The sequence below is a fragment of the Gorilla gorilla genome, chromosome 2 (genome assembly GCF_029281585.2).
Source record: "Gorilla gorilla gorilla isolate KB3781 chromosome 2, NHGRI_mGorGor1-v2.1_pri, whole genome shotgun sequence".
NCBI lineage: Eukaryota > Metazoa > Chordata > Mammalia > Primates > Hominidae > Gorilla > Gorilla gorilla.
Window position 1 is genome coordinate 208,397,723 of NC_086017.1, and position 13,284 is coordinate 208,411,006.

Consider the following 13,284-nt stretch of genomic DNA (forward strand, 5'->3'; position numbering starts at 1 on the left):
CTGGAGTAATAAAAACCTGATCAGAATTTCTGTGTTAAGTGAACCAAGAAACCTTTTAGAGTGCAATACATCGTAAGGCATCACTTCATTATGTGAATTAATTTGGCATCTTAGGTACCCTAACATAGGGGACAGCCACAATAATGGTTTACTATCAAAAAGCATAAAATAAGGCCAGGCGCGGTGGCTCACACCTGTAATCCTAGCACTGGGAGGCTGAGACTGGCGGATTGCCTGAGCTCAGGCAGGAGACCAGCCTGGGCAACATGATGAAATCCCATCTCTACTAAAATACAAAAAAAATCAGCCAGGTGTACTGGCACATGTCTGTAGTCCCAGCTACTTGGGAGGCTGAGGCACAAGAATTGTTTGAACCCGGGAGGTGAAGGTTGCAGTGAGACAAGATCATGCCATTGCACTCCAGCCTGGGTGACAGAGCAAGACTCCTGTCTCAAAAAATATATATATATATAGAGAGAGAGAGAGAGATTTTTATCCTGGGTGAGAAGGGGAGGCAATGACTTTGAAATGTATTTGTTACACTATATGGCTGTTTCGTCTTGTTCTAACATTTATATTTCTTTGAACTAATAGCAAATGCTCAAAGCATTGCCTAAGAAAACTTTTAAAAGCCTGTGGTTAATTTCAGAAGCTCTATTTCTAGGGCTTGGTGGGAGGATGGCTTGAGCCTGGGAGGCAGAGGTTGCAGTGAGCCAAGATCGTGCCGCTGTACTCTAGCCTGGGTGTCAGAGCAAGACCCCTGTCTCACAAAAAAAGAGTTGGTAATTGCCTGTATCTCTATAAAGAGAATTTTATAGTCTCAATAATCCTGATTATAGCTGTTTTACCCATACATCTTAGTTTGGGGTTAGGGAAAAAGACTAAAAATGCTGCATTTCTGGGAAACAATTTGTTCAGAAAATGACAGCATTTATATAAACTTGTGAGTTACGTCAAGAGACTGCTGATCTTCGCCGGGCGCGGTGGCTCACGCCTGTAATCCCAGCACTTTGGGAGGCCGAGCCGGGCGGATCACGAGGTCAGGAGATCAAGACCATCCTGGCTAACACGGTGAAACCCCGTCTCTACTAAAAATACAACAAAAAATTAGCCGGGCATGGTGGCAGGCGCCTGTAGTCCCAGCTACTCGGGAGGCTGAGGCCGGAGAATGGCGTGAACCCGGGAGGCGGAGCTTGCAGTGAGCCGAGATCGCGCCACTGCACTCCAGCCTGGGCTACAGAGCGAGACTCCGTCTCAAAAAAAAAAAAAAAAAAAGACTGCTGATCTTGAAAGGAATGACGCCCGTGGATACGTCATCTCTGGATAGTTGTTAAAAGGTGCCCGTTGCATTCCCTCGTTCCATCCGTCCCAGTTTGCTGTGGAGCAGATGCAAACGTCTCGCCCTCGTAGTGCTGTAACAGGCCAGATAGAGTGACAGTGCCACATAGAGTGACAGTGCCAGATAGAGTGACAGTGCCATACATTTCTGTTTTTCATTCTTAGACCTGTAGGTATGTACAGCATAGCATCATCAACGCGTTGCCAAAAAACTATTTTCCTCTAATTCTTAATAAACTACTTCACTTTGACTTCTATATTTAAAATAGAAGTGTAGGGCCAGGCGCAGTGGCTCACACCTGTAATCCCAGCACTTTGGGAGGCCGAGGTGGGTGTATCTATCACCTGAGGGCAGGAGTTTTAAGACCAGCCTGGCCAACTTGGTGAAACCCCGTCTCTACTTAAAATAGAAAATTAGCTGGGCATGGTGGCGGGCGCCTGTAATCCCAGCTACTCAGGAGGCTGAGGCAGGAGAATCGCTTGAACCTGGGAGGCAGAGATTGCGGTGAGCCGAGATCACACCATTGCACTACAGCTTTTTGAGACTCCGTCTCAAAATAATAAAATAGAAGTGTACCATTTTCAAAACCTAGTTGATCAGGGCCATAAAATTAAGGAATATCTAACAGTACAATCCAACTCTGATTGCTTTAATATATTGTCAGTAAAATCTTTAAGGAGTTTCAGGATTGAAACTAGAAGACATCTTAGTCACATTCAGTATTCCTTACATTTTAGTACACTTTACGATTTGCTGCTAGTATCTTTGTTGAGCTGTTTTTCAGTAAACTAAAAATCTTAATCATTTGAGTTTTTACTATATACATTGTCACTGTTTTGTTCACACTCTTGGTGCTATAGGAGTGTAAATGACCATCTCATTTGTTCATCTGTTCATGCTCTATTGGAGCATGCCGTAAGACTGTGGTGTCATTGAAAGTGACCTTAGGCCATGGACTGTTGGGTATGTGGATCAGCTACTTTCATATAACTTGCATTGTCAGCAAATACTTTTCCACTTCCCTTCAGCCCTGCGTATTTTACCACGGATAAACTGTGTTCCATTATGCGCCGGCTCTGTCCCGTTTCCGTGGTGACTTTTTTTATGACAAAGCACAGCTGGTCAAGGTGTTACCATGGGTCTGAGTCCACGAGTGTTTGTTGCTGCACGTTCCCCATCCAGTCACGAAGCAAGACACAGAACTGTATGAAAGCTTATTTTTACTTAGTTTCATCTTAGAGTCACGTTTGAACTTGTGAGTTTCTTTTAAATGAAACTGTGTTTAATTTTGAGATTTGCTGCTAGGGGGAGGACTCCTTACGCTTTTTGAAGTTAGTAACAGCCCTCTCTAGTAGAATGTGCACAAAAACGGTTAATGTGAATTGGTGGGCTTGTTTCTGTGCTTTGTTTTGAGTGATAATACAGGGGCCTACATCATAGGGGGTTTTCAGGGTTAAATTCATTCATTTCAAATGAAATATTTAGAATAATGTCTAGCACGAAGTCAACATTTGATAAATGTAGTCTCCTCTCATTGCTTTTTTCCCCTCTGTGATATTGCGGGAGCAGATGCAGAAGTAACAGGATGCTGCACAGAGCTATTTGCACTTTTCTCCCATCTCTCGTATTTAAAAAATGGATGCATTATGGAAATTATGCTGCAAATATTACACAGCTTTTTTTTTTTTTTTTTTTTTTTCTAACACAGGATCTCACTCTGTCGCCCAGGCTGGAGTGCAGTGGCACAATCTCGGCTCTCTGCAATCTCTGCCTCCTGGATTCAAGCAATTCTCCTGCCTCAGCCTCTGAGTAGTTGGGACTACAGGCATGTGCCATTACCGCCCAGCTAATTTTTTGTATTTTAAGTAGAGGCGGGGTTTCACCATGTTGGCCAGGCTGGTGTTGAACTCTTGACCTAAAGTGATCCACCCGCCTCAGCCTCCCAAAGTACTGGGATTACAGGCGTGAGCCACCACGTCTGGCTGTTACACAGCTTTACACAAAGAAGGCCCCCAGTACATCCCTATTTGGTCACACAGTGTGAAATTGTGTATTTTACAGTATTGCATAGTTGGCAATATGAGACTGTGCATTGTAGTTTGGATAATCACTTCCCTGAAGGGATATTGCAAATAAAAAAGTTTAATTTGAGAATTGGTTCTTGAAGTTTTTGTTTGTTTGTTGTTTTTTGAGACAGAGTCTCACTCTGTCACCCAGGCTGGAATGCAGTGGCATGATCTCTGCTCACTGCAACCTCCGCCTCCCAGATTCAAACAATTCTCCTACCTCAGCCTCCCAAGTAGCTGAGACTACAGGAGTGAGCCACCACACCCAGCTAATTTCTGTATTTTAAGTAGAAGCAAGGTTTCACCTTTTTGGCCAGGCTGGTCTTGAACTCCTGACCTCAAGTGATCCACCACCTCAGCCTCCCAAAATGCTGGGATTACAGGCGTGAGCCACCACACCCAGCTGTTACAGAGCTTTACACAAAGAAGGCCCCCAGTACATCCCTATTTGGCCACACATTGTGAAATTGTGTATTTTACAGTATTGCATAGCTGGCAATATGAGACTGTGCATTGTAGTTTGGATAATCACTTTCCTGAAGAGAGATTGCAAAGAAAAAAATTTAATTCAAGAATTGGTTTTTGAAGTTTTTGTTTGTTTGTTGTTGTTGTTTTAAATAGAGACAAGGTCCCACTATGTTGCCCAGGCTGGTCTCAAACTCCTGAACTCAAGTGATCCTCCCGCCTCGGCCTCCCAAAGTGCTAGGATTACAGGTATGAGCAACCACACCCAGCCAAGAATTGTTTTATGTATCTATTAGAAATAAGTTTGTAAACCACAGGTTCCAAAGTGTTAGTACCTTTAATGTAACAGGAAGTTCAGTGTTCGTCAGTCTGGGGTTGTCCTGGGACAACCAGGGAGTCCAGCAACCCCACCAGCACTTGGGACTCCACGTTGTCACTCTATCATTCTTAGCATGTAGGCCTGTATCCTTAATGCCTGTTGCAACATAGATACTAGATGGCTGGTGCACCTCCAACCTCTTGTCTGGGTGTCAAGCAGGAGAAAGAGAGATGGCAAAAGGCAACGTGGAAAGCACAATGGAGTAGTGCTTATATCGAGAGAACACAAATTTTCCCAGAAACCCTCAACTTCTGTCCCACTGGCCAGAACTGTCATTTGGCACCTCATAGCTGCAAGAGAGTCTAGGGAAGAGTGTTTCTCCAGATAAAATGAGACTTGTTAGTAAAGAAGGAGGGATGGAAATAGTATATAATTGTGACTACTATAGTTTGAGTGTGAAAATTGCTCTATTGGAATTTTTTTGTAGCTCTTCCTCTAGTATTTCTACAGAGCACTGCCCCGTCTGTTGACTCCTTTGATACTACATGGTTGATGGGGTGCTCACTTTTAGATATGAGAAAAGGGGCTAGAGCATTAATCTCTTCAGTGTTATCCAGGTAGAATTTCAGCTCTTCTGGGTTAAGGAACTGGAAACTTTTCAACTCTCTAGGCCTCATCTCAGCTAGAGAGCTAGTTTTGAAGAAACGTAATTACTTATGAAGTCATAAATGCAGTTTAAATGTAATTGGCAGTGTTGCAAGTTTAGTGATCCATCATGGGAAGAGACCGCAAGTATCTGCTACAGATTCCTGATTAAGCAGTTGATTGATTTAGTTTAGCAGGAGCCTAGGTGACCCTGAGCAAATGGTCCTTCATGGGTGTTCCTGGCCCCTAAGTGTCCTCTAGGGGGTGCTGCTCCCACTGTCATTCTCCTCCAAGATGGAGCCTGCCAGAGGTGAAGCCCAATTCTTGCCATTGCCCTGCTATCCTTGGGTTTATGTCCTGTTCTGGAAGAACTCAAATGTAACATTATTCAATGTTACAAGCAGTCTGACTGTTCAGAAACATGGAGTTCTTTTGGTTCTTGAGTCAAACTTGGTATCAGCAAAGCTACATTCTCATAGGGAGAGAAAACAAGTCTGGGTGTCTTCCCAACTTCCTAGTGCTCCAGAGAGCCTGGCTCCCTGTAATAATTCTTATTCTTAAAAAAAAGTAACTACATAATAGAGAAATACATTCTGATTTATAAAAGTTCAGCCATTCAGACAAAAGAAAGCCTCTTCAATCCCAGTCCAAGTCCCCGTTCCAAAGGAAATCTCTTACTAGTTTCCGTCTTTTCAGACCTTTCTGTGTGCATTATATCTAGATACTGGTCAGTTTTGTAGACCAAGCAGTTCTTGAAGGGTGCAATCAAAGACAATTTATTTTTGTTTCCCTCTCTTCTAACCCATCTTACAGGCGTAGTTCTTCCCCATTCCCTGGATGAAATTTAGAGCAAACACCCAGGCAGTTTTACCAATGCGTTCTAAGAATATTCAAAGAAAAAATTCCAATCCTGCGCAAAGTGTTTGAGGATATAGAAAACATTCCCCAAATTCTATTATAAGGATGGCGTAGCCATGATACCAAAATAATTGAAGAAGAAAATTATAGGATAGGCCAGGTGCAGTGGCTCACAACTATAATCCCAGCACTTTGGGAGGCCGAGGCGGGTGGATCACCTGAGGTCAGGAGTTTGAGATCAGCCTGGCCAACATGGTGAAACCTGGTCTCTACTAAAAATACAAAATTACCCGGGCATGGTGGTGAGCACCTGTAATCCTGGAGGCTGAGGTAGGAGAATCACTTGAACCTGGGAGGTGGAGGTTTTAGTGAGCCGAGATCACGCCACTGCACTCCAGCCTGGGCAACAGAGTGAGACTTGGTCTCGAAAAAAACAAAAAAGGAATTGGAAAGCAAGATAAAATCTCATTATTTTCAGATAAGGTTGATATGATAAACTATTAAAATTAAGAAATTTAGCAAGTTTGCTGTATACAAAATCAGTGTGCAAGAGTCAATTATATTGCTAAGCACTAGCAACAAATAGAACACGTAATCTTAAAAATCTACTATTGGCTAACACGGTGAAACCCCGTCTCTACTAAAAATACTAAAAAAAATTAGCCGGGCGTGGTGGCGGGCGCCTGTAGTCCCAGCTACTCGGGAGGCTGAGGCAGGAGAATGGCGTGAACCCAGGAGGCGGAGCTTGCAGTGAGCCGAGATCGCGCCACTGCACTCCAGCCTGGGCGACAGAGCGAGACTCCGTCTCAAAAAAAAAAAAAAAAATCTACTATTTATAACAGATCAAAAATACAAAGTACCTAGAAATGGTCACTCCTGTAATCCCAGCACTTTGGATCACCTGAGGTCAGGAGTTCCAGACCAGCCTGGCCAACATGGTGAAACCCCATCTCTACAAAAATACAAAAATTAGTTGGGCATGGTGGCGTGTGCCTGTAATCCCAGCTACTCAGGAGGCTGAGGCAGGAGAATTGCTTGAACCCAGGAGGCAGAGGTTGCAGTGAACCGAGATCGCACCATTGCACTCCAGCCTGGGGTGATGGAGTGAGACTCTGTCTCAAAAAATAAATAAATAAACAAAAAGGGAGGATTTTACTGAAAGATTTTAAATGTTGGAATGGAAACTGTTTTATGGATAGTTGAAATTGTGCTTGAAAAGAGAAACAATTTAATTCAATTTAACCCAGATAAATGAAACATTGGTTCAAAGTCAGAAATACATAGTCCTCTAAATTTTAGTATAAAGAGACACTTTACAGAAGCCATAAAGTAGCCTGTAGAGGCCAGCGCGGGGGCTCATGCCTGTAATCCCAGCACTGTGGGAGGCTGAGGTGGGTGGATCACCTGAGGTCAGGAGTTCAAGACCAGCCTGGCCAACATGGTGAAACCCTGTTTCTACTAAAAATACAAAATTAGCCGGGTGTGGTGGCGCACTCCTATAGTCCCAGCTACTTGGGAGGCTCAGGCAGGAGAATCGCTTGAACCCAGGAGGTGGAAGTTGCAGTGAGCCGAGATCATGCCATTGCACTCCAGCCTGGGCAAAAAGAGTGAAACTCCATCTCAAAACAATAATAATAATAATAATAATAATATTCAAAAAGGAGAGTAGTTGGGAAGCCTATAAATTTCAGCCTATCCTAATTCAGGGATCCTGCTTCTAGGAGGAAGAAAAAAGGGCATCCAATAGAGATGAATGAACATTGTATACCCCCTTTGCCTCCTTTTCAGGATAATTTAGTGCAAACTTTAATACTCGCCATTCAGATGCTCTTCAGTCATAACTCCTAAACATGTTGAGGGCCTGTTGTGTGTCTGAATTAGTGGATAGGGAAATGAGGCACAAAAGGCAATTTTGAAGACTGGCCTCTTTCAGAATTGCAGAGTTTGGTGGACTTTATTTTTTTCTTTTTTTGGGGGGTGGGGGGCGCAATCTCACTCTGTCACCCAGGCTGGAGTGCAGTGGTGTGATCGGCTCACTGCAAGCTCCGCTTCCCAGGTTCAAGCGATTCTCCTGCCTCAGCCTCCCCAGTAGCTGGACTACAGGCGCCCACCACCATGCCTGGCTAATTTTTGTATTTTTAGTAGAGACGTTTCAGCATATTGGCCAGGCTGGTCTCGGACTCCTGACCTTGTGATCCGTCCACCACAGCCTCCCAAAGTGCTGGGATTACAGGTGTGAGCCACTGTACCTGGCCTTTGGTAGACTTTATATTGAGGAGCTTTTGTGGCTGAGTAAACTCTGGACTTTTGGAAGGAGAAGAGGTAGAAAGGTGTTCATGGAAAGGGACCCAATCCCCCAGGAGAGGGTTCTTGGACCTCATGCAAGAAATAATTCCAGGGGAGTCCACGGAGTAAACTGAAAGCAAGTTTATTAAGAAAGTAAAGGAATAGGGCCGGGCGGGGTGGCTCACACCTGTAATCCCAGCACTTTCGGAGGCCGAGGCAGGCGGATCACCAGGTCAAGAGATCGAGACCATCCTGCCAACATGGTGAAACCCCATCTTTACTAAAAATACAAAAATTAGCTGGGAGTGTTGGCATGCGCCTGCAATCCCAGCTACTCGGGAGGCTGAGGTAGGAGAATCACTTGAACCCGGGAGCGGAGGTTGCAGGGAGCCGAGACTGTGCCATTGAACTCCTCCTGCCTGGGCCACAAGAGCAAAACTCCGTCTCAAAAAAAAAGGAAAAGAAAGGAATAGAGCACGTCTACTCCATAGGCAGCGCGGCAGCTTGGGCTACTTGACTGAATACACTTAACAGTTATGCTAAACAAGGGGTGGATTTTTCATGAGTTTTCCAGGAAGGGGGTGAGCAATTCCCGGAACTGAGGATTCCTCCCCTTTTTAGACCATACAGTGTAATTTCCTGACGTTGCCATGTCATTTGTAAACTGTCACGGTGCTGGCAGGAGTGTCCTTCAGCAGCTAATGCGTTATAATTAGCGTCTAATGAACAGTGAGGACCACCAGAGGTCACCTCATTGCCGTCTTGGCTTTGGTGGGTTTTGGCTGGCTTCGTAACACATCTTGTTTTATCAGCAGGTTCTTTATGACCTGTATCTTGTGCTGACCCTCCAGGCCGCAGCCTTATTTTAACCAGCCCTTATTCAAAATGGAGTCACTCTGGTTCAAACACCTCTGACAAAGGGATAAAGAAAAACGTGGTTTGCAGATTGCTGCAAATGAACCTAAGCCAGGTTTGATCATGCCTCATTTTTGCTTGGTTGTTTTTTTCCTTTTCTTTTTTTTGAGACAGGGTTTCACACTGTCACTCGGGCTGGAGTGCAGTGGTGCAATCTCAGCTCACTGTAAACTCCACCTCCCAGGCTCAAGTGATCCTACCACCTCAGCCTCTCAAGTAGGGACTACCAGCCACCACACCCGGCTAATTTTTGTGTTTTTTTGTAGACAGGTTTCACCATGTGACCCAGGCTGGTCTTGAACCCCTAGCCTCAAGTGATCCACTGCTTCAACCTTCTAAAGTGCTTGGATTACAGGTGTGAGCCACCTCACCCAGACATGCTTAGGTTGTTTCCGTAAAGTTAGATACCTATGGAATTTGAGGTGGTGAGGATTCACTAACTTCTGACAACCCCACTGCCAGATTATAATGAAAGCAAGTCGCAGACCAAATCTTGCCACACACCTGAAAGCTAATTTAAGCAAACATTTATCAGCAAAAGTGTTCGTTCAGCCTATCCTGTACCTCACTATAATCCATGCTCTCTGTCCCAAATGCTCTGTCCACAACTTTGCATGAAAAGTTCACTTGAGGCAGAGAGGGAAACATGCCAGGGGCCAGGATTCTGTTACCCTTAAAGATGGCATCATGTAACCAGACATCCTCTTAACTAGTGGCTGGTCACCAGGATTGTGTAACGATGGAGCCCTGAGGGCCATTCCTAAGGGGTCACGTTGCTGACCTCACTAGATTCTTACACCTTGTTTATGCAAAGGCAGCAGGAGTCTCTCAAATAACTTTAGCCAATGGAAGGATCCCGAACACCTTTCATTTCACTGATGAGAGCCCATTGATGACCTCATTACCAATTAACAAGCAACTCAGTTCATCAGGAAACAGCCATTTCTTTTTTCATTTATTTATTTATTTATTTATTTATCGAGACAGTGTCTAGCTCTGTTGCCTAGGCTGGAGGACAGTGGTGTGATCATGGCTCACTATAGCTTTGACCTCCTGGGCTCAAGCAATCCTGCCAGTTCAGCTTCCTGAGTAACTGGGAGCAGAGATGCTCGCCACTACAGCTGGCTAATTTTTTTATTTTTTGTATGGATGGGGTCTCACTATGTTGCCCAGGCTTGTGACTGCACAATGGGTTCCGCTTGCCCATTGCCTAGACAGAGCTGATACATCACGACAGGGGAACTGCAGTACAGAAAGAGTAGTTCACGCAGAGCCGGCTGTACAGGAGACCGCGGTTTTATTATTATTCAAATCAGTCTCTCCAGGCATTGGGGGATCAGTGTTTTTAAGGATAATTTGGTGGGTGGGGGAAGGCCAGTGAGAGAGTGTTGATTGGTTGGGCTGGAGAAGAAATCATGGGAAATTGAAGCTGTCTTCTTGCGCTGAGTCTGTTCCTGGGTCGGGGCCACAAGATCAGATGAGCCAGTTTATCCATCTGGGTGGTGCCAGCTGATCCATCAAGTGCAGGGTCTGCAACATGTCTCAAGCACTGATCTTAGGAGCAGTTCAGGGAGGGTCAGAATCTTGTAGCCTCCAGCTGCATAATTTCTAATCTTGTGACTAATGTTAGTCTAGTCCCCCAGCAAGAAGGAGGTCTGCTTTGGGAAAGGGCTGTTACCATATTTGTTGTGAACTATAAACTAAGTTCCTCCCAAAGTTAGTTCAGCCTACGCCCAGGAATGAACAAGGACAGCTTGGAGGTTAGACGCAAGATGGAGTCGGTTAGGTCAGCTCTCTTTCACTGACTCAGTTACAATTTTTCAATAGCGGTTTCAGGCTGATCTCAAACTCCTAGGCTCAAGTGATCCTCCCGCCTCGGCCTCCCAAAGTGTTGGGATTACAGGTGTGAGCCCCCACACCCAGCCAAAACATCTATTTCTGATCATCACTCAGCTTGTTAACTGAGCCTCAGGCGTTGATTGAGATGTAGATAATAGAAATGCTTGCAGTACTGCACTCCAGTCTGGAACAACAGAGCAAGACCCTATCTCTTAAAAAAAAAAAAAAGTGCCGGTAGTAGCTGCCTCTAGTGTGTGACCTTTCTGACTAGACACTGGCTACCCTTATGTGTGAATTTTCTTTCTTTTTTTTTTTGAGACGGAGTTTTGCTCTTGTTGCCCAGGCTGGAGTGCAATGGTGTGATCTTGGCTCACCACAACCTCTGCTTCCCAGGTTCAGGCAATTCTCCTGCCTCAGCCTCCTCAAGGCTCACTTGAACCCGAGTAGCTGGGATTACAGGCATGCCGGCTAATTTTGTACTTTTAGTAGAGATGGGGTTTCTCCATGTTGGTCGGGCTGGTCTCAAACTCCTGACCTCAGATGATCCACCTGCCTCGGCCTCCCAAAGTGCTGGAATTGCAGGTGTGAGCCACCGTGCCCGGCCTTCTTCTTCTTCTTCTTTTTTTTTTTTTAAGACAGAGTCTCGCTCTGTTGCCCAGGCTGGAGTGCAGTGGCACAATCTCAGCTCACTGCAACCTCTGCCTCCTAGGTTCAAGCAATTTCCAGCGAATTTTTGTATTTTTGGTAGAGACAGGGTTTCACTATGTTGGCCAGGCTGGTCTCAAACTCCTGACGTCAAGTGACCCAGCCACCTTGGCCTCCCAAAGTGTTAGGATTAGAGGCGTGAGCCACTGCGCCCGGCCTGAATTTTCTAATAAAACAATGCACACCATCTTTGCTAAAATCTTTTAAAGTAAATTGCAGACATCATAATAGAAGTTGGTTCTTAATATTTGTAGTTTAACTGCTTATTAGCAGTAATTTGTAGTTGCTTGTAATTTTACTAAGGTAGGAATTTAATTTTGTGACCTAGAAGATTGATGGGTAGGAAGGAGGATCACTCGGCTTAGTAAATGAAGTTAGCCAGTCACTCTTCATCCAAACTTTCTTCTTGGCATTTAAGCACTAATTCCCATTAATGTTCAACTTAAATTTTCAGTTGAACTTTAGTGATTTTTTGGGGGGGAACATTATGTTATTTAGGGCTATTTGGGAATTTATGATGGTATCAGGATGTCACAGGTTTATTGTGCCATAAAATTTTGCCTATGGCAGACTGTGCCTCCAGTCTTAGTCCCAGAAGTTAAGTCAGGTGTCTTTACCTCTAAGATTCCAGTTTAAAAAAGAAAGAAAAAATAAATAAGATACAATACAGGCCGGGCGCAGTGGCTCACACCTGTAATACCAGCACTTTGGGAGGCTGAGGCGGGATGATCACAAGGTCAGGAGATCGAGACCATCCTGACTAACACGGTGAAACCCTGTCTCTACTAAAAATACAAAAATATTAGCTGGGCGTGGTGGCGGGCGCCTGTAGTCCCAGCTACTCAGGAGGCTGGGGCAGGAGAATGGTGTGAACCTGGGAAGCAGAGCTTGCAGTAAGCTGAGATCACGCCGCTGCACTCCAGCCTGGGCAACAGGGCGAGACTCCGTCTCAAAAAAAAAAAAAAGATACAATACAGTTCCAATTTAGAGCTGGGCATTGTGGTTCACACCTGTAATCCCAGCTACTTGGGAGGCCGAGGCAGGAAGGGAGGATTGTTTACACCCAAGAGTTAGAGACCAATGTAAGCAACAAATTGAGATGGCTGTCTCTAACGACAACAACAAAAATCCAGTTCAGTGTGGCTAAATTATACAGTCCATATCCTGTGATGCTTACACGAGTTCTTGGGGTCACGGCAGTCCATACCCTACGATGCTTACACGAGTTCTTGGGGTCACGGCAGTCCATACCCTACGATGCTTACACGAGTTCTTGGGGTCACGGCAGTCCATACCCTACGATGCTTACACGAGTTCTTGGGGTCACGGCAGTCCATACCCTACGATGCTTACACGAGTTCTTGGGGTCACGGCAGTCCATACCCTACGATGCTTACACGAGTTCTTGGGGTCACGGCAGTCCATACCCTACGATGCTTACACGAGTTCTTGGGGTCACGGCAGTCCATACCCTATGATGCTTACACGACTTCTTGGGGTCACGGCAGTCCATATCCTGTGATGCTTACATGAGTTCTTGGGGTCATGGCATGAGCCCCATTAAATGTTCCACAAGGCCATGAGCATTTTTTCAAAGACAAAATATTTTAAGGACTAGAGTCTTTAAAGGATTTTTGGCTCTGTCAGTCTCACGCTGTCACCCAGGCTGGACTGCAGGGGCACAATCTCGGCTCACTGCAACCTCCGCCTTCCGGGTTCAAGTGATTCTCCTGCCTCAGCCTCCCGAGTAGCTGGGATTACAGGCACCTGCCACCATGCCCAGCTAACTCTTTTTTAGTAGAGACGGGGTTTCACCACATTGACCAGGTTGGTCTGGAACTCCTGAC

The 13,284-nt window shown here is 45.2% G+C and overlaps 1 protein-coding gene across 1 annotated transcript in view; it reads left to right on the forward strand.

The window, feature by feature from the left end:
• Nucleotides 1-2,081: 2,081 nt before the first annotated feature.
• The window catches only part of SENP5 (SUMO specific peptidase 5), a 100,839-nt gene continuing 89,636 nt past the window's right edge, over nt 2,082-13,284 (forward strand). The window contains exons 1-2 of the mRNA XM_063704534.1: nt 2,082-2,594; nt 4,027-4,119. The gene's annotated coding sequence lies outside the window, so the exon portion shown is untranslated. The remainder of the gene's footprint in view (nt 2,595-4,026; nt 4,120-13,284) is intronic.